The sequence below is a fragment of the Cricetulus griseus genome, chromosome 2 (genome assembly GCF_003668045.3).
Source record: "Cricetulus griseus strain 17A/GY chromosome 2, alternate assembly CriGri-PICRH-1.0, whole genome shotgun sequence".
Taxonomy (NCBI): Eukaryota; Metazoa; Chordata; class Mammalia; order Rodentia; family Cricetidae; genus Cricetulus; species Cricetulus griseus.
Window position 1 is genome coordinate 46,456,265 of NC_048595.1, and position 21,235 is coordinate 46,477,499.

At 42.0% G+C, this 21,235-nt stretch overlaps 1 protein-coding gene and 1 long non-coding RNA gene across 4 annotated transcripts in view; one reads left to right on the forward strand and one right to left on the reverse strand.

Annotated features, from left to right (window-relative positions):
* The window catches only part of Oma1 (OMA1 zinc metallopeptidase), a 61,407-nt gene extending 52,445 nt beyond the window's left edge, over positions 1-8,962 (reverse strand). The window contains exon 1 of one of the 3 annotated variants that reach the window (XM_027402327.2): positions 8,831-8,962. The gene's annotated coding sequence lies outside the window, so the exon portion shown is untranslated. Of the gene's footprint in view, positions 1-6,753; positions 6,850-8,830 lie in introns of those variants that run through there. The other 2 variants (XM_027402325.2, XM_027402326.2) reach the window with 2 other exon arrangements.
* Positions 8,963-11,215: 2,253 nt separating this feature from the next.
* On the forward strand, positions 11,216-13,244 carry LOC118238213. The gene is made up of 3 exons (XR_004767980.1): positions 11,216-11,318; positions 12,118-12,260; positions 12,873-13,244. It is a non-coding gene; the product is annotated as an uncharacterized LOC118238213 (long non-coding RNA).
* The last annotated feature ends 7,991 nt before the right edge of the window (positions 13,245-21,235 follow it).

The window sequence follows — 21,235 nt, forward strand, 5'->3', positions numbered from 1 at the left end:
GGATGTAGAAGAGAGACTTCAATGCCACCTAAAAATAGATTTAAAAACAGAATACTTCAATAAAAGAAGGGTTTCAACATTCTTGGCAGTAAGCAATGAAAACCGGAAGATGAGAAACAAGATGAGCACCTAGGACTGCCCCAGAGAACCACCTGATGAGTTTCCAAAAAACACACAGGCAGGAGAGACTAGCCCCTTAACTCCCCTATTCTGACTGTGTGGAGTTGGGAGCTCCTGTGAACCATCTGGATATTATAGACTGAGGACTTTACACAGAGCAACACGGAAAGAATGCAGTGTCTGCAGAGGCCCCTCCCTATTCCAGTGAGTACTAGTTGGTCACGTGAGTAAGAAATCCCGCCCCCAAGCTTGGAAAGAACCATCACTAAGGGCGCAATGCACAGGGCAGAGGGCACTGCCTGCTCCCACTGAGAAAAGTGGGAAAACGTAGCGTTTGGTGGAAAAGTCTGGCCTCGGCACTAGAGGAGAACTAGGACTACTCGGAGAGCTATTCTGCCCCAGTACTGAAGACTAAAACAAACACTGGTGAGCTGCTTCCTAGCTTTCGGGTAAGATCCAGCTTGCTACAAGGGCACTCAGAAAGATCAAGCTGCTTCTAATAACCACATTCCAGATTTCCTTCAAAAAAACCTCAAGAATCAAAATTACCTGACACTTAGCAACATACAGTTTACAATTTAAAATTACCAAGCAGGAAATGAGCTGAGCAGGGAGAAGAAACATTAATCAAAAGAAGCTAACGCCTAAGTAATACAAACGGCAGTATTAGTAGACACGGATATTTGAGTCATTGTTTTAACTATTTTCCGTGTGTTAACACAACTACAGAAAAATTCTGAGCATGTTTTATACAGACATGGAATGCATATTTTTATAAGACTATCTTCAACTTCTAAATATAACCACAAAATTGAGGATGAAAAGTACACTGGGCAACATTGACAGTAGATTGGTCATGGTGGAAATAAGGACTTGTGGACTTAATGGCCAATCAGAGCTAAAGCAAACTGACAGAAAACACAGGAGGCATCAATGAGATAGATAGCTTAATCCTCTCATGGCTAGAGTCCTCAAATGAGTCAAGTGTGAGTAAGAGAAAAAGATCTCAAAGAAGCAGTGGCCAAAGTTTGGCCAAACCAAAGGAAAGCTGTAAACCTATGAAGTTGAGTGAACCACAGAGAAAAACACAAAGGAAACTTAGATCATGGGCCTGCCACGAGTCAGCATTCTAGCTACTTCTACAGCCTGGTCTCTATCCTGCAGCAGGTGGGGCAGCAACTACTTAGGGCCTGCCACGAGTCAGCATTCTAGCTACTTCTACAGCCTGGTCTCTATCCTGCAGCAGGTGGGGCAGCAACTACTAACAGACTCCCTCCTCCATCTTTATAGCTACAAGAAATACAGTCCATCCAGCCCCAGGCCTTGAGTTACAGCTTTATTTTCATCTAAATGCCTATAAACTGTCCAGCCTCCCAGACAGGGGTTCCTTGTAATGACTTTAGTGCACCCACCCACTCAGCAAACTTACAAAAGGAATTCCTTTTACTTCTGCAAGCTCCCCTTAGGTGAGAATCTGGGTTCCAGTCTCCAGCATGGTGGTCAGTGTTATTAACAGTACCTGTTAACCTAAAGTTAAGTTTCAGCGCCTATACTACTGAACCAGCTCCCAAACCTCCATCCTGATCTAACTGGAACAACTCCTAAGCACAATCAAAGAAAAAAAAAGGTCACATTTGACATCTTAAGTAAAATAAATGGACTCTTTGAAAATACAAACTACCATAGCTCACTCAAGAAAACATAAAGAGCCTTATAACTACTTTACGCTCAGCAGGTTAGGGCACTTGTCACCAAGCTGATGACCTGAGATCTAGCCCTGGGACCCACATGAGTGGAAGAACCAACTCCTTCAAGTTGTCCTGTGATACCCATACTTGTGCCATGACATATACATGCATATAAACACACACACACACACACACACACACACACACACACACACACACACACACACACAAATAGATGTTGGGAGAAAAAAAGACAGAATCATCAAATGCACTGGATAAACTCTGTAGTTCAAAAGAAAACATCAGCTTCAGAAGTGAAGAGAGACAAATGGTATATCTGAGCACAGATCTGTTGTTGCAGGTAATTACTTTTCCTTGTTGATAACGATATGGAGACGAATATCTCATTCCTGATGCATGTGATAAAGTATTATACCCATGAATGAAACTTACTTCCAAGTACTCTTGTAAATACATGCACACATGCACACCTCCACACAACTGTATTTCCACACACACATACACATACAGGATGCTGTACAGACCAATGTTGTAGCTATGTGATTAATATGTATGTTCCTTAAATTTTCTTTCAATTTTTCTAAATGCTTAAAATCTTCATGGGAAGATGCTGTAAAACTAACTTTAGTAATACAGTATTAATACCTAAAAAGATGTTTCATAACTACCAATTTTAGTGACTAATGTTGTCTACATTTGACAATCTGAAGATTATTAGACTAAACTTTTATGTAATTTGTACATAATACCTTTCTGTGATTAATTTATAAAGTGAAAATTAACCTCATGGTAGCCCTTTTTGAGTTACTACCAATTAAAAATGAGTAGCGTCAACTTAACCTATTAATAGCTTGACATTAACAAGATACTTTCTGTTGCGGTTTATTTAATCGCACTGTGGTACTCTGAGGCTGTGTTAATAAAGCTAAACTTGGACCAGGGGGCAGAGCCAGTGACTTGTTGACAAGAATTGACCATAGAGATTTTGGAGGACTGAAGATACAATAGAGAGACACAGGAAGGAGTAGAGAGGGGCTTAGAGAGATTCATAGGCCTCTTTGGTCTGGGTTGTGTGGAGAAAAGGATAGCTCCTCAGCCGTTCTATTAGAGTTTTACCCCAATATTTGACTTTATTACTGATAATAGAACAATTTAGATATATGCTTCGGCTTTCTGGCTTTTTTCTTCTGTGTTGCAAAAAACCAAGAAGTGAAGATAAAATTAATGATGATAATGATGATGATGATAATTTACACCTGAAAATTATTTCAAACTTGTAGCCATGTGTCATGTATGGAAAAGTGACTAAGATCTGCACTGTTAGGCCTTCTCACCATGCAGACAGAGCATTTCCTCAGACCTAGCTGGCATAGGTCAGTCATTCTAGGTACTCTTGATACACTCAAGAGATGCAGATAGCAGATGTATGGGGCTGCTGCTGGTACAACACAGACTCCCGTCTTACAGTAGCTGTTTTTAAAAGTAGAAGCAATACCATCTATGGTATTAATAGAAAACACATCTACCATTAGCAAGTACTATGTGCTATATATAGCTGCAGGTCCTGTATGTGAGTAATCCCATAGACTTCATTAAGACAGATACTATGTCACTAGGCAACAGGAATGTCTAGGCTCCATAGTAACCTAAGAATATCTAGCATAGGAATATAAAGAAATGTGTAGGTAGGGCCTATAGTTGGTGCTGCAGAAAACCAAGCCCATGCAAGCTGAACCATGAGGAAAAGCTCTGCAAGTGCTTGCACAGAAAGGACGGGTAATATACCCATGGGAAGTGAGAGACCTTGGGAGGGAGAGGAGGAAGAGAAGGAGAGGGAGGGTGAAGAGAGGGGGAGAGGAGGGAGGGGGAGGGGAGAGGAGGGGGAGGAAACTACCCACTGAGGCACATGAACTCCTGAAGGCATTCCTGTTCTCTGACACACACACACACACACACACACACACACACACACACACACACACACACACACACACACACACAGTTTCTGTGTCTTACAAACAAATGATCTCAAAGACATTTTCGTGGTAGGAGGCAGTTGCACAAGGTCATGTGCAAGTTATTATTTCCATGTTCTATGTGTCACAAAGTACTCTGAGGGGACCCCTACACAATCCCAATCTTCCCAAGACTACATTCCAAACTATACTGAATTAGTGCTAGGACTTTTAACAACCAAAATATCAAAGGCCACTAAGTCAGTTCTACCAATCTACCTCCTTACTGCCTCAGCCCAACTCACCCTGGGTTCTGTGACCTGCCTGTAGACTTTACTATAGTTTATAACCACTCTGGTTTAGCTCACTACCAATCCCTCCTCCAAGCAACCTAAAGCAATCCTTAAGAAATGCAAATCAGGTGGTGGCACACACCTTTAACTCAGCACTTGGGAGGCAAAGGCAGGTCAATCTCTGTGAAGCTAGCCTGGTCTACAAAGCAAGTTCCAGGACAGTCAGAGCTGTTATACAGAAAAACCCTGTGGGGGAGTGGGGAGAAAGAGGAGAAGAGGAGGAGGAGGAGGAGGAGGAGGAGGAGGAGGGGAAAAAAAGAAAGAAAGAAAGAAAGAAAGAAAGAAAGAAAGAAGAGCAAATCAACAGTAGAAATCTAGCCCAAAGAGTCACACCACTAAAGACTATATTTTTAATTAAAATACAGAACTCTGACCCACAACAAAGAGAAAAGCTAACCTAAAACAAGTGCCTTGAAGCTAGTGTGTTAGGGCAGGCCTGTACTCCAGCACTTGAGTCATGGAGCTGTTCAAGATCACTTAAAAAACAAGACTTTATGTATAACAAACAGGATAGCAGAAGAGGAAAAGTTGAACGTCAAAAGCAAGACTGTATAAAACTTCTGCAGAAATGCTCTCTGTGCTGTCCAATATGGCTGTCCTGGCACGTGGCTAGGTGCATCTGAGGAGCACAATCTGTAGTCTGCTTCATTTTTAAAGTTAATAAGAGGAGTGATGAATTAGTGGCTGTCAGGCTGAGCAGTGCAGGTTTGTGTGGTAGATGAAGAGACGCTTCGGCAGAGCCAGAAGGATGTGAACACAGTCACCCAAAGGAAGCCCCACAATGTAACAGAATCAGACCTTTTCACAGATTTGCTGTGAAATTTACAATTTAAAATGGTGTCAGCCAAATTAATAAAACTTGATTATCTTAACCAAACATTCCCATATACAATTTAGTTCAGGATTGTTTTATTCATTAATCCATTATAGAATGAGTAAATGCCGCATGTCAGACCCCGTTCTGTGTAGTAGATAAAAAGCAGACAAGGAAAAAGACAAGAATCCCTACCCAGCCTGTAAAACTAGTAAAGATAAAACACACTAATGGATACAAAAATAAATCTCAGAAAAGACCTACATGTAATTTAATGGGCAGGATGGTAGTTATGAGGGATCCAGTATTTTCTCTTTCTGGGCAGTTTAAATTTTTTGCAGTTTGTTAATTTTGTAAACACCAAGCCAAGCAAGCACTTTTGTAATTACCATTGGTCCTCTATGAGTTTCAACAAACTTCCTAATGTTGCTTCCTGACTTCCCAGTTCCACAGGCACCCTCTCCAAGCCTCCTTCACCAACTGCTCAATTCTAGAATGTCTGGTTTACTGACACCCCCCTCAGAAGATAAACTCTCATCAACGTGCCATGCACACTATTCACACTGCTTGGCTCTGCCCATATGGGAAGGAAACTGCTCATTGCAGAGCAGGTGCAACCATCTTTAACATAGTCTACCAATAAACCGTAAAACAAAAGCCACAAACACTAGGTACATAATTAAAATCATTATCATTCCTACCATTAGCAATCACGTGCCACCCAGAATAGAAACAGTAACTGTTAATCTGTAATCATTAATCTTTAAAATGGAGGTTGTTTTTTTTTAAGGGGGAAAGAAATCTATACATTATCAAAGAGCCAATCACCACACTGCACAGCACCTAAGAAAGAACTGGGGTCTCATGTGCTCTTCAAAGAACCATGGCAGACCAACAAACATAGCTGGCAGACTTGTAGGATTAGGAAATTAATGATGTGTGAAAATTAAACAATTTGGATTGCTAGCTCCTAAGAACATTCCAAACCCTTAATTCTTCAAGTGCCTTCTCAGAATGAGCAAGTAGTGCTCTCACTGGCACTCACAGCTGATGTCTGGAAGACACTTTTAACGACTCTCACTGAAAACGACTATTTTTTTCTCGTTTCTATGGAAACAGCTGTCATATTGGCAAAAAATAGGACATGCACTTTGAAATAATCATTCAAGCTAAGTACGTGATGGACGGTTTCTTTAAAACAAAACAAAACAAAAAAGTTATCAGGCTTGGCTCTTAAGTTTCCAAGTGTCACACTGCACCCCTGAACCCTGGCTGGGGATAACCTCTATGAAGCTAAATCCTTTTAGAGAGGGCTTCAAGACCTTGAGAGTTGCTCAGAGGCCATCAACTCCTAAATTCCAAATGTGGTATTTTCATCTCCGGGGACTAAAGTTTCCGGCTGAGGTTTGCCCAGCACAGATGCTCCCTGTCACACCTCGGGTGACATGTAAATAACATTAAAAAACGACCCTTGAACACAAAGTTTTCAGGAAATCCCTGGGACTGCTCCGACTGTCCTGATGCTGCGAGCTGCAGCAGGAGTACTGGTCTCTGCAAAAGGACGAGCGGCGGGACGGAGGGGAGACCCGCACAGGCCAGGCCAGCGACTACACATGAGGAAGCGCTGCTCAGGCGGAACCCACCACCGGAGGCGAGAGGCAAGCTTCCAGAAAGCCCGCCACCCTGGCCGTTCGTGCCGACCCCGGCATGGCCCATGCTCAACGCAGCCCCGAACCCCTCCCTGCCCCTGCTCCCCATCTCCACCCTCCCCGCCCAGCTCAGGGAGAACGCCGAGCCGTCACCGTGAGCACGCACTCTAGACGTGGCCTGAGCGGGATCCAGCAGCCAGCCTCTGCGCAGGCGCACACTCTTCCCAAGCCCCGCCCACTCACTTCCTGCCCTTGGGACCTCCCGGGAGCCTTTTGCCCCGCCCACGTGGTGGGGCTCCGCTTGCCCAGTCCACCAGGTCCATGATCCGGTGCGTCCCCTGCGGACTGTAGTGTCGCAGCACACCCGTGTGGCTGAAGGAGGGTACTCCGGGATAAGCCACCAGCCAGGAACTACCCTTCCTTGGCTGTGTTGGGTCTCGGCAGAACCGCGCCTGCAGTAGTTTCTACACCAGTTCTGCCCAAAAGGAAAGCGATTCCAGGGGCTGCTGGAGGACGGAGAGGCCGTGATTTGAAGCTGCACTGCGCTGATGGTTTTGATTACGGGTGTAACATTAATTCTAGCATTCCAATTGGAGGAGTATCCCTCAGTCCTAGGGTGAAAAGCGCTCATGAAATTGAGACTAAAAGCCCGGCGTGGCAGTGCATGCCTTTAATCCCAGCACTTGAGAGGCTGAGAGTTCAAGGCCAGCCCGGTCTACATAGCGAGGACTGCCAGGGCCGGTTCACAGAGAAACCCTGTCTCGGAAAAACCAAAAAAAAAAAAAAAAAAAAAAAAGAAGAAGAAGAAGAAGAAGAAGAAAGGAGGAGGAGGAGGAGGAGAAAAGAAAGAGAAAGAAAGAGAGAAACAGAGACAGAGATTAAACATGAAAAACTGTTTCACCATGATCTCTTTGGGACACTAAACTTGTGGAAGTCAGCAGCATCCATGCCATCAGCTTCTCTAGTGACCTAAGACGAGATTTCACTGTGGGAATGGTTTGCACAGGGGTGTGACTACTGAAAGGCATGATTCCATAGGAGTTGCAGCTAGCCACCACAGCCAAAAGATGATCCTTTATGAATATATGAATTATCCTGTTTTCCTAATAGGCTACCTGAGAGACACATTGAAGCTAGAAGTACTATTCATGTATTCATTAATTCATTCCGCAAATATTTATCCAAGTGAGTGACAGCACTGTGCATGGTGATGACATTAAGATCAATATCATATAGTCACTATAATGAAAACGCCATGCAAAATGGTACTTGAAAAGGGTGGCAAGGGAGCTTGGCAACACTGAAGGTGCAGGCTTGCCAGATTTGCCACATCTGCTAGATGGGCTATGGAAATATTTATAAGCAGTCATAAAAATGAAAGTGACTCTGCAAACCAATGGGAGCTGGAAATATAACCCTAGGAATCACTGACAAGGAGGAAATGACCCAAACTTTGGGTATCAGTAAGGAAAGGAGTAGATGGGTTGAGAGAAAACAGAAGTTGGGAAACAGAACCCTGGGGGAACTTCAACATTTTAAAATTCAGAAGAGGGCACAGTGGTTCATATCTTCAATCCCAACACTTCACTTGGGAGACTGACACAGGAAGATCACTTTGAATTCAAAACCAGGTTGCCAGATTATATGGTCAGTCTCAAGTCAACCTGGCCTACAGAGTAAGACCCTATCTCAAAGCTGGGCAGTGGTGCGCACACCTTTAATCCCAGCGCTGGAGAGGCAGAGGCAGGTGGATCTCTTTGAGTTGAGGGCAGCCTGGTCTTCAAAGAGAGTTCCAGGATAGTCTCCAAAATCTACAGAGAAACCCTGTCTTGAAAAAAAAAAAAAGTATATTTCATGTCAAATTCCAAAGACAGACCTGGGGGTAATAAAACCTCCCTATTTTCTTCTCCCATCATGACCACATTGATTACATTTTTTTTCTCTGTCGCTCATTATTAATGTCTCTTTAACTGGTATATTGAGACTGATGGTCGTGCTTCACCTGGGAGGCTGCCAGGGCAGGAAATTTTTGTTCTAAAATGCCAGGTCCATTATTTGGAATTCGGTCTGAGTAGTTTCATACGAACACTAACTTATAAAAGTGAGCACTTAAGGACAGCACACACAAACACATAGCCATGTGTCTTAGTTAGAGTTTCTACTGCTGTGCAGAGACACCATAACCACAGCAACTCTTATAAAGGAAAACATTTCATTGGGGCTGGCTTACGGTTCAGAGATTCAGTCCACTATCATCATGACAGGAAGTAAGACAGCATGCAGGCAGACATGGTGCTGGAGAGGTAGCTGAGAGTTCTACATCCAGATGATGAGGAAGACAGAGTGAGCCACTAGCCTTGGCTCCAGCTTCTCAAACCCCAGACCCCCCCCCTCCCAAGTGACACACTTCCTCCAACAAGGCCACACCTACTCTGACAAGGCCACACCCTCAATAATGCCACTCTATGAGTCTACAGGGTCAGTTTTATTCAGACCACCACATCATAAATAAGGACAGTCTTAAAAACCAAAGACTTTAAAGCTTTTATTCTCATCTAAAAGTCTCTTGTTTTATTTTATGTGCATGGGCATTTTGCCTGCATGTATGTATGTGTACCATGTACATGTCTAGTTCCTGCAGACAACATTAGATTCCTTGGAACTGGAGTTACAAACAGTTGTGAGCTTCCATGTGTATGTTAGGAGTTGATCCTGGTCCTCTTGAAGAGCAGTCAGCTCTTAGCTGCTGAGCCATCTCTCTAGCCCCTCATTTGTCAGTGTTAAGCTAGCCTGTTATATGATTACTTCCTCAATAGGGTTACACAATCCTTAATCCAATATCTGGGCTTCAAAAGACACAACATGTCACATAAATGAAGTAGAAGGCTTCAGGTCACAAAGACACAAAGTCTAACCTGATCACTGCTGGTGCTTAAGCCGGTGAACAGGTGTCAACAGCTCAGCATTAAAATGACAATTGTTTTTCTCTAGTTTTAAACCAGACAAGAGAAGCTTCTTGGGAACCTTGGGCTTTTGTTGAAAGAGGAGAATGCAAGCAGATTGGTAATAAATCTCATGCCTTAAGATCACAACTGTAAGTTAATGGTTATCCTATATTTGAAAACATTAAATCTCTCTCTCTCTCTCTCTCTCTCTCTCTCTCTCTCTCTCTCTCTCTCTCTCTCTCTCTGCCTCAGTACACAGCCTTTTCCCCTTACATACACACAGAAACCCTACCCAGATTCTGCATGGTCCTGCTTCTTACTGAGATCCTTCTTACTGAGATCAAATACCTAACATAAAGGTATTTGACAAGCATATGTACCCACCATTTCATGTATAGTACAGCATCGATAAAAATCTCACAATTATCATTTCTAAATTAGGACTGTCATTGAAAAAGAAATCTATGGCTACCAATCTAATAGAAAGATTTTAATGTACATTTATTAGGGACATTTTGATTAACAGAAAGCAGTTTTAGGTATCCTTGTTTTTCTGTCACCTTTGACTATTAAAGAAAAATCTACTTTCTTTCTAGAACCTATTTTGGGAAAGAAATATCTATCAAAATTATGTAGCAAATGCTAACTTTTATTGCTTAGCAAAGCCTTCATATTATGGAGCTAGATTGATGATTCAGTGTCTCTTGCACAAACTGTTCTTACATAGGACCCAAGTTCAGTTCCCAACACCCATGTCAGGCCATCCCTAGGAGGGTCTGTCTGATGTCTCTAGTCTCTATGGGCATTCATGTGTACATACCAAGACACAGGCATGTGCATAATTAAAAACCATTTTAAAAATATATTAGAATACTTGTATTATACTTCAATGGGTGTTATTCTAACACACAAGTAGCATTTAAGGATATTAAGATTTTAGAAAGCTTATTTAATAGACCCCACAATACCATTTTAATAGTTTTTAGAAAGTTAAGAGTACCTAAGTTTGTAAGATAGTATCAGGTCTTTTACTATATCCCCCAAGCACTTGCTTTCACATATGCATTTTAATCCAAGATGACAAAAAAGTAATTTTATCACACAATTTAAAAATGAGCCAGGTGGTGGTAGTGCACACCTTTAATCCCAGAGCTAGGTAGGCAGAAGCAGGAGGATCTCTGTGAGTTCTAGACCAGCCTGGTCTACAAGAGTGAGTTCCAGGACAGCCTCCAAAGCCACAAACAAACCCTGTCTCCAACCCCCTCCCCAAAAAACTAATAATAATGTAATGATAGTAGTAGTAGTAGTAAAAGGAGTGGCCACAGAATTTGCTAATCAGTTATTTTGAGAAATCTTAGGAACAGATGAAGCTTTATCCATGTTGTCTTAGGCACAGAATGATGCACAATTACATGAAAACAGTTACCATGAGCACAGAAGACACAATTTCATAATATCAGAGCGTATTTTGTCAAACAAAGAAGAACTATTTTATCTCTCTTCTTTGGGGGAAACAAAGCTAAATCTTGGGGGATCTGTAAGGCTGCCTTTCTGTTTTCCTGTCACTCTATGTCCTTGGGTACCCTCAGTTGGTGGTTGGCTCCTTCCTGCTCTGGGAATAAGGACAAGGAGCCCTCTAGTGGAAGAGTTCTGTGTCCTTACTTCCTGGACATAGGCATGATGCTGACTGCTGCATTCACCTGTCCAGTGCCCTGGCCTTTGCATTTGAGCAGGTCTGGTCTCTGTCCTTCGATGTCTCAGCCTTTATCAGAGGTGGGTTGTTTATTTTGGTTTTGTTTATTAGATGGACCTGCCTCCCCAGTGCATGACACTGTCCTTGGCCTCTTTCTTTCTTTCTTTCTTTCTTTCTTTCTTTCTTTCTTTCTTTCTTTCTTCATACCTTCCTTCCTTCCTTCCTTCCTTCCTTTTTTTCTTTGAGACAGGGTTTTCCCTACCTGCAGCTCTGGTTGTCCTGGAACTCACTCTGTAGACAAGACTGTCCTTGAACTCACAGAACTCTTTCTGCTTCTGCCTCCCAAGAACTGGGATTAAAGGCAAGCACCACCACCACCTGGCTTGCCCTTGTCCTGTTTCACATGGGCTTGGTGCTTTTTACCGCTCTAGTCCTTGATTTTGCAAAGTGAGCACTTTATTGACTGCACCCAATCCAAGCCCTGAGTGAGAATGTCTCCCACTGAAGAAAAAAAAAAAAAAAAAAAAAAGACCTTGCTGAGCTTGGATCAGGCCTGTAATACCAGCACCTAGGAATCTTCGGCAAGAAATTGAGACTGACCTGTTCTAGATAACAAGGTCCTGAGATGAGGAAGAGGGGAGAGGGAAAGAGGTTTCCCTATTTCTATAAGGAACACTATTATAAAAGGTATCGATCAGGTCTCAGCAGCAACCAAAAGAAAGACGCCTGAAATAAAATATGTGACCTCAGCATTGATTAATCATTTCCACTGTTGTGTAGAAGCCTACACAACAGTGTACCCACTGTTGTAGGTTTCACAGATCAGTAATGAGAGTAAAAATGGCGGGAATTAAAAGTAAAACAAAATGTTTGTCCTAGAGGAAGTTTCTCCTGTTGACTGTGAAGCCCTGCTAGGCAAGCATTGCATAGAGCCAGCCTCCTTGGCCTGAGAAGGGTGCTTCTGGAACCTGCAGCATAAGGAACAGCAGCCTGACTTCCAGCCAGAAAGGGAGCACTTTGAGGTGATTTTGCATCCGTGGTCAGAAGACATTTGGTGCCATTTCAAGCCATATTTTGTTTTTAATTTTTCAACCGTCTTAACTTGGGTATACTGCCACCAAGTGGTGGAATCTTCTCTAAGACAATGCATTTCTCTCTGCTTTTATGTCTTTAAACTTCATTTTATTGTACTCTAGACACACAGAGAAAGGGGGAGGGAGATAGAGAGTTGGGGGAGACAGAGACAAAAAGAGACAGAGACAGGGAAATACATACTTTGTGTATTTGGATCCCTGTGGCCACATCTGTCAATGTCCACATATACCCACCCCTTCAACCTACTACTGAGGATACCTGCAGCTTTGCTGAAAATTCCTTTTCATGAAATAGCATCTCCAAAATCACCATGGCCAATAACATTCTTGATATTGATTCCATTCAAGCCTTTGCTCTTCAATGTACATAGTTTAACAAGTAATAGAGTACAATTACTTTTGTTTTATTATTGGGTTTCTTGTATGGTAAATATACATTGACTATGATAAATATAAATTGAGTTCATGGTGTTCATGCATTGGCTATAAGTGTGACTAGCAATCTCTAGCCATTTTTTCTTTTCTTTCCTTTATTTTTAGGGTGGTGATTGAACTCAGCGCTTCACTACTGCTGGGCAGGCGCTCTGCCACTGGGCACTCCGCCAACTTGATGACTATTATAGGGCACTACAGAACTGCTGTTTCAGAGTTCTTGTCCCTGACATGGTCTTGTCATTAGACCTTCTTGTTTAAGTTTGTCTTTTTCCTATTTTGCTGCATTCTCAAAATATTTACCAAGCAAACTCTTGACTGAAATTTTAATCGATTTTATATAACATTTCCTCCATTCCTGATAAAATTTAAGCTGTTTCCAAGGTACTTATCTTTAGCCTGTAATTCTGGTTTGCATATGAATGATGTGTGTGTGTCTGTGTGTTTGTGTGGTGTCTGTCTGTCTGTATCTGTGTGTCTGTGTGGTGACTGTGTGTGTGTGTGTGTGTGTGTGTGTGTGTGTGTGTGTGTGTGTGTGTGTGTGTGTGCTTGTGTGTGTATTCATGTGTCCAAGACTGCTACTTGGGTTTATATAATGCTGGACTGATCTTATTATATACATCAGATACTTCTTGGTCTTGTGGGTAAGAATGGAATTTTTAAACTAAGTAATGAAAAGAATTTTCCATTAAATTCTCAAATATAAGCTGCCAATTTCAATTCAGACTTGCAAGCTACATATGAGTTTTAAGCTTCTTGTTAAAATTTTCTTCATTTCTGTGAGAAACACCAAAGGAAGAAGGAATTGCAATAGCAGGTGCAAAGCCACTGCCCTTAATTCTTCCCTCTTCAGGCTCTCTGTCTCCACTCCTCCAGCACAAGTTTTAGGAGTACTTTACGAGTCGCTTTAGCTTTGGGTGACAAGAGTATGTTGAGTGAAATGCCTTGGAGAGTAAGAATGCTGGTCTCAAGATGGAAAGCTCTGGAGATGGTTTCTATGGATACAAGATGCATTGCTACCTTAGCTAAGTGGGGAAAGGAAAATAAGCAAGCCAAAAGACAAAGATGCACAGACCCGATTGTTTGAGTAGGGACCAGCATTAGAGAAACTCAACTGTGCATTGTCCTGTGGTAGGAGACAGATTTTCTGTGGCCTCTGAAGGTGGGTCAGGGTGAGGACCACATTTGGATGTGAAGTCATGGAAAAGCACATTCTGGGATGTATGAGGACAGAGGTGTAGGTGGAGCCAACAGACTTATCCCAGGTCTTTGAAAACCCCTTTGCTCTTTCTGTACTGAACTTTAGCGAGCTTTCTCAACTTCATTCCTGATTTTAGTTTCTCATAACACACTATAGGTAAGTGCTTGAGGAGGGTTTCCTCCACTCCTTTCCAGGGAATGTGCACTGGTAAGACATGAGAGGCAGGACACATGAACAAGGCCGAATTGATGGTTAGATTTCCTACTTGCTGAGGCAGAAGCAATCTGGAATGGCTAAAAAGAGTTCTATCAACTCTTGTGGTAATTATGGTATAATTACAGGTTGGCCTAGTAATTCTTTGAACTATTATTTGATTGGCTGTAGAAAAGCATCACTCTCCTGGGTTGCCCAGTGGTCAGAAGATGTCTCCAGGTCTTGCCCTCTTACTCAGAGAAGTGAAATAAAGGTTCACACAGACCTGTGAAAAGAACAAGAGAAAAAACCTATAGAATGAATGAGTCAGAGCTTCAGTCAAGAGTGACAGCAGGCCACATGAGTGAAGGCATTCAAGGACCCCAATTACTGTTTGGGGCTTCCTTTTGTGGGAGTCAAGAGAGGCTTTTGATTGCTAAGAGGATATAGGGACGGTGGTTCTCTATTTTGATTGACATGTTGAGTTATATAACATGTACTGACTGGTTTTGTGTGTCAACTTGACACAAGGTAGAGTCATTAGAGAGGAAGGAACCTCAGTTGAAGAAATACCTCCATAAGATCTAGTTTTAAGGCATTTTCTCAATTAGTGATCAGTCTGGAAGGGCCCAGCCCAAGGTGGGTGGTGCCATCGCTGGGCTGGTGGTCCTGGGTTCTATAAAAAATCACAATGAGCAAGCGAGGACAAGCAAGCCAGTAAGCAACTCTCCTCCATGGCCTCTGTATCAGCTGCTGCTTCTGGGATCCTGCCCTGTTTGAGTTCCTGACCCGACTTCCTTCGGTAAGGAACAGTAATGTGGAAGTATAAGCTGAATAAACCCTTTCCTCCCAAGCTTGCTTTTTGGTCATGGTGTTCTGTTATATCAATAGAAACCTTGACTAAGACACTAAGTTTCCACAGGCAGGGAAAGGTCCTAGGCTGTCCAGAACTAGGAGGTGTGTGTATAATTCAAACCAAGTCTAGCCCTAGGCTGCTAAACTATTCCCTATGCTTGCCTGCCCATGTGTGCATGTTGATCATGCTTTTAAAATCTTTTGATAGTTTTCCTTTAAACATGAAATCTTGAATCAAACTAGTGACAGAAAAATCGTGGTAAAGATTGAAAATGAAGAGTGGGTCAGAACCGTGAGGTCAGAAACAGCTCAGCCACTGGCTCACTGCATTCCTCTCAACCCTGCTAATTGCTACGCCAAGAAAAGATGGCAGCATATGATTCCAGAAAGGTGTAGGAGAAGTCTCACCAGTAAAACTCTCGGTGAAGCTATAGGAAGCCAGGGATGCCAGGTGGACAAACATTTTCTTCAGTAGCGTAGCCACTGGGAGGTTACCCACATTCCTGTAAATAACCCCTCACTTAGAATTTATTGTGCTTCTAAAGTTATTTTTTTTATTTTGTTTGTTAACCCTTACACACATCAAAATGATCATTACATATCAAGCGGTTAAAACCATGTGATAGCTTCCTTCCCCTTCTGCCCACCTGATCCATAACGAGGTGAGTGACCCTCTGCTCTTACCCAACTCCCGTCCAAAGCCCCATTCACCCCGATCTCTCTGGTCCTAAGCCCACTTGGAGTAGACCTGTCCAGGCAGGGAGGAACTCCCTGAGTCTGGAAACACCCCACTCTACCTTCCCGTTCTGCCGACCTGACCCCTAGGGAGGCCTAACTCCTTCAGAGTGAGGAGACTACCAGGAGAGGCAAGACCATCCAGAGCTGTGGACATTGAATCCCTGGCCCACACATAGCACTGGGTCACAAGAGGAGATAGAGAGACCCCACCTGCACCCACTGGAAGAAGATAAGGGAAGAAGACAGAATAAGAATCCACTCAACAACAGAAAGACCAATATGACACAACCAGAATCTATGGACTCCACACCAGCAAGATCTGAAAAGCCCAACACAGAGCATGTAGAAGAGATGGACCTCAAAAATTATCTCAGCAAGATGATAGAGACCTTTAAAGAGGAAACAAGAAAATCCCTTAAAGAAATAGAAGAAAAAGCAAGCAAAAATTTACACAAAATGGAGGAAAAGAAAACCAAAAAATTCAAGAAATAAACAAATCTCTTAAAGAATCTAAAGAAACCCAAGAAAAAACAACCAAACAAGTGGAGGAAGCTCTTGAAACAGTTCAAAGCATGAAAGCTGAAATAGACACAATAAAGAAAACACAGAATGAGGTGATGCTGGAAATGGAAACGCTGGATAAACAATCAGGAACTAAAGATGTGAGTATAACTAATAGAATTCAGGAGATGGAAAAGAGAATCTCAGTTATTGAAGACTTGCTAGAGGATATACATTCATCCACCAAAGAAAACCTCAAGTCCAACAAATCACTAACACAAAATATCCAGGAAATATGGGACACCGTTAAAAGACCAAACCTAAGAATAATAGGCATAGAAGAAAGTGAAGAAACACTGCTCAAAGGTACAGAAAACATATTCAGCAACATCATAGAAGAAAACTTCCCCATCCTACAGAAGGATATACCTATGAAAATACAAGAAGCTTACAGAACACCACGAAAAAGAAATTAAAGACTTCCTAGAATTTAATGAGAATGTAGACACAACATACGAAAACTTATGGGACACTCTGAAAGCAGTGCTAAGAGGAAAGTTCATAGCACTAAGTGCCCACATGAAGAAACTGAAGAAAAGTCACACTAGAGAACTGACAGAACAACTGAAAGCTTTAGAGCAAAAAGAAGCAAACTCACCAAGGAGGAGTAACACCAGGAAATAATCAAAATGAGGGCTGAAATCAATGAAGTAGAAACTAGGACATTACAAAGAATCAATGAAACAAAGAGTTGGTTCTTTGAGAAGATCAACAAGATAGACAAACCTCTAGCCAAACTAAGCAAAAGGCAGAGAGAGAGCATGCTAATTAACAAAATCAGAAACGAAAAGGGGGATATAACAATAGACACCGAGGAAATCCAAAGAATCTTCAGGTCATACTGCGAAAACCTGTACTCCACAAAATTCAAAAATCTAAAGGAAATGGACAATTTTCTGGATAGATATCACTTACCAAAATTAAACCAAGAACAGCAGTTTAAATCGACCTATAACCCCTAATGAAATAGTAGAAGTCATCAAAAGCCTCCCAACCAAAAAAAGCCCAGGGCCAGATGGCTTCATTGCAGAATTCTACCAGAAATTCAAACAAGAGCTAATTCCACTACTCCTCAAACTGTTCCCCACAATAGAATCAGATGGGATATTGCCAAACTCTTTCTACCAGGCTACAATCACTTTGATACCCAAGCCACACAAAGATACAGCTAAGAAAGAGAATTATAGACCAATCTCCCTCATGAACATCAATGCAAAAAATACTCAACAAAATATTGGCGAATTGAATCCAAGAACACATCAGAAAAATCATCCACTATGATCAAGTAGGATTCATCCCAGGGATGCAAGGATGGTTCAACATACGAAAATTCATCAATGTAATCCACCATATAAACAAACTGAAAAAGAAAAACCACATGATCATCTCACTAGATACTGAAAAAGCCTTTGACAAAATCCAACATCCCTTCATGATAAAGATCTTGGAGAGAACAGAAATAACAGGAACATATCTAAACATGATAAAAGCAATATACACCAAACCAAAAGCCAACATCAAACTAAATAGGGAGAAACTCAAAGTGATTCCTGTGAAATCAGGAACAAGACAAGGCTGTCCACTCTCTCCATACCTCTTCAATATTGTACTTGAAGTTCTATCTAGAGCAATGAGACAAGAAAAGGAGATCAAAGGGATACAAATTGGAAAGGAAGAAGTGAAACTTTCACTATTTGCAGATGATATGATAGTCTACATAAGTGACCCGAAAAACTTTACCACGGAACTCCTACAACTGATAAACACCTTCAGCAAAGTAGCAGGATACAAAATTAACTCAGAAAAATCAGTAGCCCTACTATATACAGACGATGAATCCAATGAGAAAGGAATGAGGGAAACATCACCTTTCACAATATCCACAAGCAACATAAAATATCTTGGGGTAATACTAACCAAAAAAGTGAAAGACCTGTACAATAAGAACTGTGAGACTTTAAAGAAAGAAATTAAAGAAGATAACAGAAAATGGAAAGATCTCCCATGCTCTTGGATAGGTAGAATTAACATAGTAAAAATGGCAATCTTACCAAAAGTAATCTACAGATTCAGTGCAATCCCCATCAAAATCCCAACACAGTTCTTCACAGACATTGAAAGAACAATACTCAACTTTATATGGAAAAACAAAAAAACCCAGGATAGCCAAAACAACTCTTTAAAATAAAGGATCTTCTGGAGGCATCACCATCCCTGACTTCAAGCTTTATTATAGAGCCAAAATCTTGAAAACAGCTTGGTATTGGCACAAAAAATAGACAGATAGACCAATGGAATTGAATTGAAAACCCTGATATTAACCCATGCACCTACAAACACATTATTTTTGACAAAGCTACTAAATCTATACAATGGAAAAAAGATAGCATCTTCAGCAAATGGTGATGGCACAATTAGATTCAGACATGCAGAAAATTGCAGATAGATCCATACCTGTCACCATGCACAAAACTTAAGTGCAAATGGATCAAATATCTCACCATAAATCCAGCCACACTGAATCTTCTAGAAGAGAAAGTGGGAATTACCCTTGAACAAATTGGCACAGGAGACCACTTCCTGAACATTACGCCAGTAGCACAGACATTGAGGTCTGCAATTAATAAATGGGACCTCCTGAAACTGAGAAGCTTCTGTAAGGCAAAGGACACAGTCAGTAAGACAAAATGACTGCCCACAGAATGGGAAAAGATCTTTACCGATCCCACATCTGAGAGAGGGCTGATTTCCAAAATATATAAGGAGCTCAAGAAGCTAGCCACCAAAACACCAAACAATGAAATTAAAAAGTGGGGTGCAGAACTAAATAGAGAATTCTCAACAGAGGAATCTGAAATGGCTGAAAGACACTTAAGAAAGTGCTCAAAATCCTTGGCCATCAGAGAAATGCAACTCAAAACAACTCTGAGATACCACCTCACACCTGTCAGAATGGCTAAAATAAAAAACACCAATGACAATCTATGCTGGAGAGGATGTGGAGAAAAAGGAACACTCCTCCATTGCTGGTGAGAGTGCGAACTTGTAAGACCACTCTGGAAATCAGTATGGCAGTTGCTCAGAAAAATGGGAATCAGTCTACCTCAAGATCCAGCAATTCCTCTCTTGGGCATATACCCAAATAGTGCATGCTCATACAACAAGGACATATGTTCAACCATGTTAATAGCAGCATTGTTTGTAATAGCCAGAACTTGGAAACAACCTAGATGCCCCTCAACTGAGGAATGGATAGAAAAAAATGTGGTACATTTATACAATGGAGTACTACTCAGCAGAAAAAAAGCAATTGATTCTTGAAATTCACAGGCAAATGGATGGAACTAGAAGAAACCATCCTGAGTGAGGTAACCCAGTCACAAAAAGACAAACATGGTATGTACTCACTCATATATGAATTTTAGACATAGAGAAAAGGATTACCAGCCTATAATCCTCTTCACCAATGAAACTAGGAACATGAAGGACTCTAAGGGATAAATGGACCCCAGGAATGGGAAGTGGCATGAACTCCTGAGCTAATTGGGAGCATGAGGGTAGGGTAGAGGGAGCTGCCACAATAAGAGCAGGAGAAGAGGAGTAGAGGAGAGGAAATGGAGGAGCAGAAATATTGAGTTGGGGGAAGAATAGAGGAGACAGAGCAGGATGAGAGTTACCGTATTAGAGGGAGCCACTATAGGTCCGAGAAGAGATCTGGAACTAGGAAGATCTCCAGAGACCCACAAGGATGACACGATCTGACAATCCAGGCAATGGTGGAGAGGATAACCTAAAAGCCCTTCCCCTAACAAGAGATTGATGACTTCTCTTTATGCCATCCTAGAGACCTCATCCAGTGGCTGATGGAAGCAGAGACAGACATCCACAGATATACACTGAGCTGAAATCTGGAATTTAGTTGAAGAGAGGGAGGAATGAAGATCAAAGGGATCTGTACCAGGTTGTAGAAACCCACAGAAACAGTTGGCATGAACAAGGGGGAGCACTTTGACCCCAGATGCTGTCTGAGAGGCCAGTACAAGACTGATCCAGCCCCCTGAACATGGATGTCAATAAGGAGGCCTCTGTACTCCAGGGAGCTTCTGGTAGTGGATTAGTATTTTTCCCTGGTGTAAGAAGGGACTTTGAGAGCCCATCCCACGTGAAGGGATACACTCTAGCCCTGGACACATGGGGAGGGGCCCAGACCCATCACAGGAAGATTTGGTGGATTTTGCAGAGCCCCCGTTGGGGGCCCTACCCTGCCTGGGGAGTGAAGGGTGGATGGGGTGGGGGGTACATTGGGGGTCAGGGAGGAGGGATGGGGGTGAGGGGAGGGAGAGGGAAAAGGGACTTACATGTGGAACAAGTTTGTTCCCTAACTTGAACTAATAAAAAAAAAGATTAAAAAAATGTGATGGCTTATGTTTTTATTTTATTTGTTTTGTTTATTCATTTGTTTGTTTGTTTGTTTGTTTTTCTAAGACAGGGCTTCTCAGTATAACTACCCTGCCTGTCCTGGAACTTGTTCTGTATACCAGGCTGGCCTCAAACTCACAGAGTTCCACCTTCCTCTACCTCCCAAGTGCTGAAATTAAAGGTGTGCACCACCACCACCTGACTATGACTTATACTTACAAGTCCCAGCATGTCAGGGGCTGAAGCAGAAGGGCTGCCATGAGTTCAAATCCACCCTGGTCTATAATGTGAGACACCCCGCCCCGACACACACACCTCTCTCACACACACACAACAAAGAAACAGTCCCAATAAACTCAAAACCATAAATCCAAGTTTCCTTTAAAAACAATTGTACTGAGTTTAATATGGCAAAAGCCACATTTCATAACAATGCACCCCGCTTGATATTTCATCCTCTAGAAAGAGAATCAACCTGAAGTAACACAGCCATTGTAGGCATACT